Source organism: Lissotriton helveticus, chromosome 8, assembly GCF_964261635.1.
Source record: "Lissotriton helveticus chromosome 8, aLisHel1.1, whole genome shotgun sequence".
NCBI classification, from domain to species: Eukaryota; Metazoa; Chordata; class Amphibia; order Caudata; family Salamandridae; genus Lissotriton; species Lissotriton helveticus.
This window is the reverse complement of record NC_136069.1, coordinates 954,951,981-954,957,980: the sequence shown is the minus strand read 5'-3', so window position 1 is coordinate 954,957,980 and position 6,000 is coordinate 954,951,981.

The window sequence follows — 6,000 nt, the reverse complement described above, 5'->3', positions numbered from 1 at the left end:
CAAAGTCTTTAAATCCCACGAAGTACAGTCAGACAGTCCTAAATCCCACGAAGTACAGTAAGACAGTAAACTGATGATATACAGCCTGATTCATGTAGGTAAATTGCACTCGCAAAGGGCCAGATTCTGAGAATCTGGCCCTTTGCGAGTGCGATTTTTGCATTTGGTATTCATGATACCAAATGCAAAAATCGCAATGTAAGAATTCGCATATTTGCGTGGAATGGCATTTAAGGAATCTCTAATAGAGATTCCTCAAATGCTATTCATGACACGAAACAAAATAGCGATTTTGGACTTTTGGGGCCGCTATTTACCGACAGGTCAGACCTGTCGGTAAATAGCAAAAACTCAGAAAAATGCTTTTAAAAGCATTTTTCAAAGTTGCATGTAGCACACACACATGTCCTTTGGACATGTGTGTGCGCAACACCTGTCCAAAAGTGCATTTTAGGGGTGCTACAGGGCGTCCATTGGACACCCCTGGCACCCTTAAAATCGCTATCTTAGTTGCGAGTAGCAATTTGCTACTCGCAAACCCCCATTCATTCCTATGGGCCTCTTGGCCCATAGGAATGAATGGGGAGTATTTGCGAGTAGCAAATTGCTACTCGCAAATAAAGAACATGTAGGAATCGCTATTTAAGTAGCAATTCCTACATGAATGCCGTTTTGCGTGTCCTCAATAGCGAATCGCTATGATTCGCTATTAGGGACACGCAAAACGGCATGTACATGAATCAGGCTGTTAGTCTTTAAATCCCACGAAGTATAGTAAGACAGTAAACTGATGATTTTATCTTGACAAAATAAAATGCTGTTACCTTCTCTCATTCCTTATTTGCAAGTACATGAAGAAAAAGGATTAGTGAGGAGGAAGCGCCGCTGCAAACTGGAGCTCTGGTGTGGCGTTGTCATGGAAAGTGAACGTTGCCGAGGAAGGAGCTCTTTGTGACGTCAGTGGAGCGCAGCGTAGAGAAGATGTAAGTGGAGCGCAGCGTAGAGAACTTAGGAGCATGCGTGCATTGTGTAGAAGTAGAGCCTGGAGCGTGACTGAAGTGAAGACCGAGGAACGTGCAGATGAAGGTAATTGTTTACTTTCGAATTGCCCAAACTGTAAACTCGCAGTCACGAAATGGAAACATTAAAGTTATTTAAGCAAACACTTCAGCTGCTCAGTCCTTCAGAAATGAGATAGAAGCTCGGCAGGCAGCCACGCAACCAAACAAATAAAATTGCTCCGTGTAAACAAATCAATCGAAATCCTCCGTGAGTCGCCTCATTAATGTTTAAGACTTCAGGAATTGAAGAGGCATGAAAGGAAAAGTAAAATACTTTAAAAGCCAACCGATGACAGTTAAAAGCCAACCGATGAAAGGTAGTTTATAGCTTAAAAGTCAAAGGTAGTTTATAGCTTAAAAGTCAAAGAAGTCTGCCGCTTTTAAACTTGTGATGAGCAGGCAGACACCTTCAAGCCTCAAAGAGGATACAAGATAACATCAAAATAGCGTAGAATCTTCCTTTCCTTGATTTTCAAAGCCTAATAAGAACGTACAAGTTGTGTAAAGTACCTTAAGTTGAGGCTTGGTGTTGAGATCCTTTTTGAGAATTTTCTTTTTAAAAGAAAATGTTTTCTTCCTCTTCAAAATGAATACTGAAAGTTGTAAGGGAAGTCTTCATCCCGTCCTCGTCGCCAATGTGAAGAAGTACAACTCAAATGTAGAATGAATAAAAGGTTTCTTTATTCATATATCAAGGAGAAAGGATCTCATCCACAGAAGACACAAGCAGGCAGCAACTGACACAGTCCTGGCCTCAAATGGAATCATAACATAACTACATCATGACATTCTAAGAATAACATTCTACAATCAGCAAGTATCACATACATAACACAGTGAAGGATACCACAGAAGGGCTGTGAGAAGTTGGCCTGATAGATGATGTTTCCAATTCTGGAACCACCCTATATCAGTCCAAACAATCCCTTATGGTGTCTGGTTGTAAGTCAACCTTATTAGACAAGCTATCCTAGGGGTAGCATGGACTAAGCAGCCTAAAGGCTTAACTTAAGAGGTCGTGTTAAGCGAGCTGTTTTACCACATACAATCCTGTAATATCAAATGAAAGGACACCACACAAGTATATATTATAAAAAATATATGTATTTATTACTAAAAACAATCCCCAGTATTCTTTATGAATAAAGGGGCACAAGCGTTAAATCAAAAGCACAGTATAACATACAAAGTTGCACAATTTTGGATGAGGCCAAGGGGCCACTCAAACCATATACTAAAAAAATTGTATAAGAGGGACCATTCGATCAGTGGTTAGGCCTAGGGCCTAGGGAATCGCTGGGAGCAGTTGGGATAAGCAATGCTGAAGTCGGGAAAAGCCCGCGGGATTCGGGTGCAGTGCAGAAAGTGCACGCACGCATCCGACTCCTACCGAACCATCTCATGTTCCGGAAACAATTAAAAACTTTTCTTTTCCGATGAGTGCTGATGATGTTGCCTGGGTCAAAGCGCTGGGATGCCCTAGGGTAGCCATGCGCTATACCAAGTATATTTTCATTCATTCATTCATTCATTCATCCTTCCTTCACCAAACATAGAGGACCCCTCACAGGGTGGCCAATCAAAAGTTCAAAAGGGCTGTAGCCAACCCCCTTCTGTGGGACCTCTCTGTAAGCAAAGAGCAAGCAGGGTAAAAGAATGTCCCATTTCCGCCTAAGCTTCTCTGGTAATCCTTTTATCATTCCCTTGAGGGTCTTGTTGAATCTCTCCACAAGCCCATTGCACTGTGGGTGATAGGGTGTGGTAAACTTGTAGTTTACTCCAGTTATCAAATGAAAGGATACCACACAAGTATATATTATAAAAATATATGTATTTATTACTAAAAACAATCCCCAGTATTCTTTATGAATAAAGGGGCACAAGCTTTAAATCAAAAGCACAGTATAACATACAAAGTTGCACAATTTTGGATGAGGTAAAAAGACTGTTTACCATTGGATTAACCTGGAGAAAAGTGGAACGTTATAAAATGTGTTGGATAGTTTATCCAGTTCTTGCAGTGCACCAGGGAGTGGAGCGTAGAATCTGCGCTCCCCACATTTGTATTTATTACATTGCATGGGCTTGCATATCCCTGGGACGCACGCGATAAGCCAAATATTAATGTTGACTATAAAAATTAACCTTAAGACTATATGGTGTGCATACCACCCCTTTCATGATTTAATTATAATAGCCCAACCTGTTGGTTCTGCACCCGTGATACTACTGAATAAAGAGTGAAAAAAACGGAATATTCCACATCTGGGAACACGCAAAGTTCAGGGCAGCAATCACGTTAAATTTACGTCTCTAAAAGCAAAAACAAGCAGCAATTACAAAGATGTTTTTTATATTAATGATGTGTTTCACACTAATGATGTTTTTATATCGATGACGGTTGTTTCCTGTTACAAGCAAATGCAGGCTGGGTTACGTAGTCCATAAGCAAGCATTAGTAGTTTTAGTTGATCAGGTGGGTTGTCAACAAGGGGTGGAGCATGTAGATTTATAATGGAGTTTCGAAACGTGGCCAAACACATAAGAATCTTCTGGTTGCAGGAAGCACTTGCTGAGCGACCATATGAAAACGAGCTAGCAGGTAAAGCGGCAAGTTTAATCAGTTTGAATGCAGTTGTGCGAGCGCAATGAAAATATGGCTCAGGTTAATGACATTTAAACGTGCAGCATTTGCATGTACTGAAAGGGAAGGGGCCGTTTGGGAAATAGGAAAGTATAGAAAGGATTTGAACTGCTCTGGATTTGTAGATTAACACCAACTAATTGCTAGAATATGAAAAAAAACGGAGTTCATCAAAAAATGAAAAAATGAATGTAAAGTATGCTTCACTTAAATAGAGGGTTTGAGCACAAAACTACTGGGAACAAGGAGTAATATCTGTGTTTATTGGACAATGTGACGATGTGGAACCTGCTTGGTGGATTCATGATGATGAGTCATTATTTTGGTATATCGGATTCTTTTAAGTAAAAATATAGAATTTTGCGTATGCTGTGTAAAACGCTATTTTGGCAATGACGAATGTTTCTGTAATTGATTTTATAGTGACCCCTGATGAAGGGCTGACGCTACAGCCCGAAATGCATTGGGTTTGAAATAAAAAGATGCTGCTCAGAACTACCTGTTGTCGTTTTGGATCATATTTATGAAGAAGTCCGGATGGGCACACGCAAATATGAAAAGCTTCCAAAATACATTATGCTATGGATGTGGCGAAAATGAAAATTTTGAAAAGACTGTTTACCATTGGATTAACCTGGAGAAAAGTGGAACGTTATAAAATGTGTTGGATAGTTTATCCAGTTCTTGCAGTGCACCAGGGAGTGGAGCGTAGAATCTGCGCTCCCCACATTTGTATTTATTACATTGCATGGGCTTGCATATCCCTGGGACGCACGCGATAAGCCAAATATTAATGTTGACTATAAAAATTAACCTTAAGACTATATGGTGTGCATACCACCCCTTTCATGACAAGGGGCCACTCAAACCATATACTAAAAAAATGGTATAAGAGGGACCATTCGATCAGTGGTTAGGCCTAAGGCCTAGGGAATCGCAGGGAGCAGTCGGGACAAGCAATGCTGAAGTCGGGAAAAGCCCGCGGGATTCGGGTGCAGTGCAGAAAGTGCACGCATGCATCAATGTTAACCAATGGTGCGTAAAAGTTACAAAGTTAGAGTTAAAGGACACTTCCGCTGAACCTAGAGGAACAAAACTTAAGACACAGACCCTAGAGGTGTGTACCAGTGTGGGAACACCGGCGTTGCAATGTTACCTCACCCACAGGAAGTGGGTGCACAGGGTCGAAGTTGAGTCGGGTTTCGTCATGCAGATTCTTGGTGCTTGGAGCTTAAAGGGCTGCAGGCGAGGTGAAGGAGAAGTGTCCGGTGGAGTCCAAGGGTGGACTCAAGTCAAAAAGTACCTGAAAGCAGTGGGGACAGAGTCTGGGTCACTCAGCAGTGACCAGGGTGGAATCAGGACGGAACCAGGCAATGTTGGGCGCAATCAGGTGGTTGTTGAGGAGCTTCTCTCCGCTGGCACGTGGGCTCTGGGGCATCTACGACGTCCAGGAGCAGGTCACGATCTGTCCCATGCAGGCTCTCGCCGTCTGCGCTGTCGGCTTCAAGATTGGAGCAAACAACACTTGGCAAAAGCAATCCACGCGAAACCGGGAGATTGCTTCTCACTCGAACCAGGAGGGTCAGAGTGAGGGCTCCTTTTCAGGGGAGCTGGTGCAAATCTGGAGCAACCAGAATCGCAAGTCGTATTTCAAGTTTCGTCGGTACAGGGGCCACAAGCCGGCTGGCAAGTTACCGGACCAACGCATTGAGCCAAATGGAGCAGAAGGGCCCCACGCAGCACTCGTCGAGTGTGGAGGGCTGAACTTCAGTGCAAGAGTGGCTCAGGGTTGGGGCTTCTCAAACCCTGGTGCACAGCTTCGAGGGTCACTTGTGGGCTGCACGGTCAGCGTCTCGTGGTCAATTCAAGATAGCGTGCCCCACGCTTCCGGTCACCTCCACGGGTCTCAGCTCTGCAGGGACTGTGGATCAGGCTGTTGGAAGGCAGGCAAGCTTAATCTTGTTGATCTCTGTCGCTCGAGTTCCAGCGGGAACTGCAACAAAGCAGACGTCGATGGCTGGATGGTGCCTGTTTGCACAGGGTGGTCACTCCTTGACCACAAGGGAGATTCTTCAGTCTTCTACGTCGAGTAGGATGTCGAAGGGTCCAGAGTTTCGTTTCTTATGTTTCATCAGGATAATCTGAAGTGCATTGGCACTGCTCCCATTCTTATACCAATCTTGGGGGCTGGATTACCTGCTAGGTCCCCTCCTATGGGTGGGACCCAGGAAGTGGGTGGATACACCCCCTTCCTTTGATCCTGGCCGCGCTGGGACGGGGGCTGGAGTGCCCCAG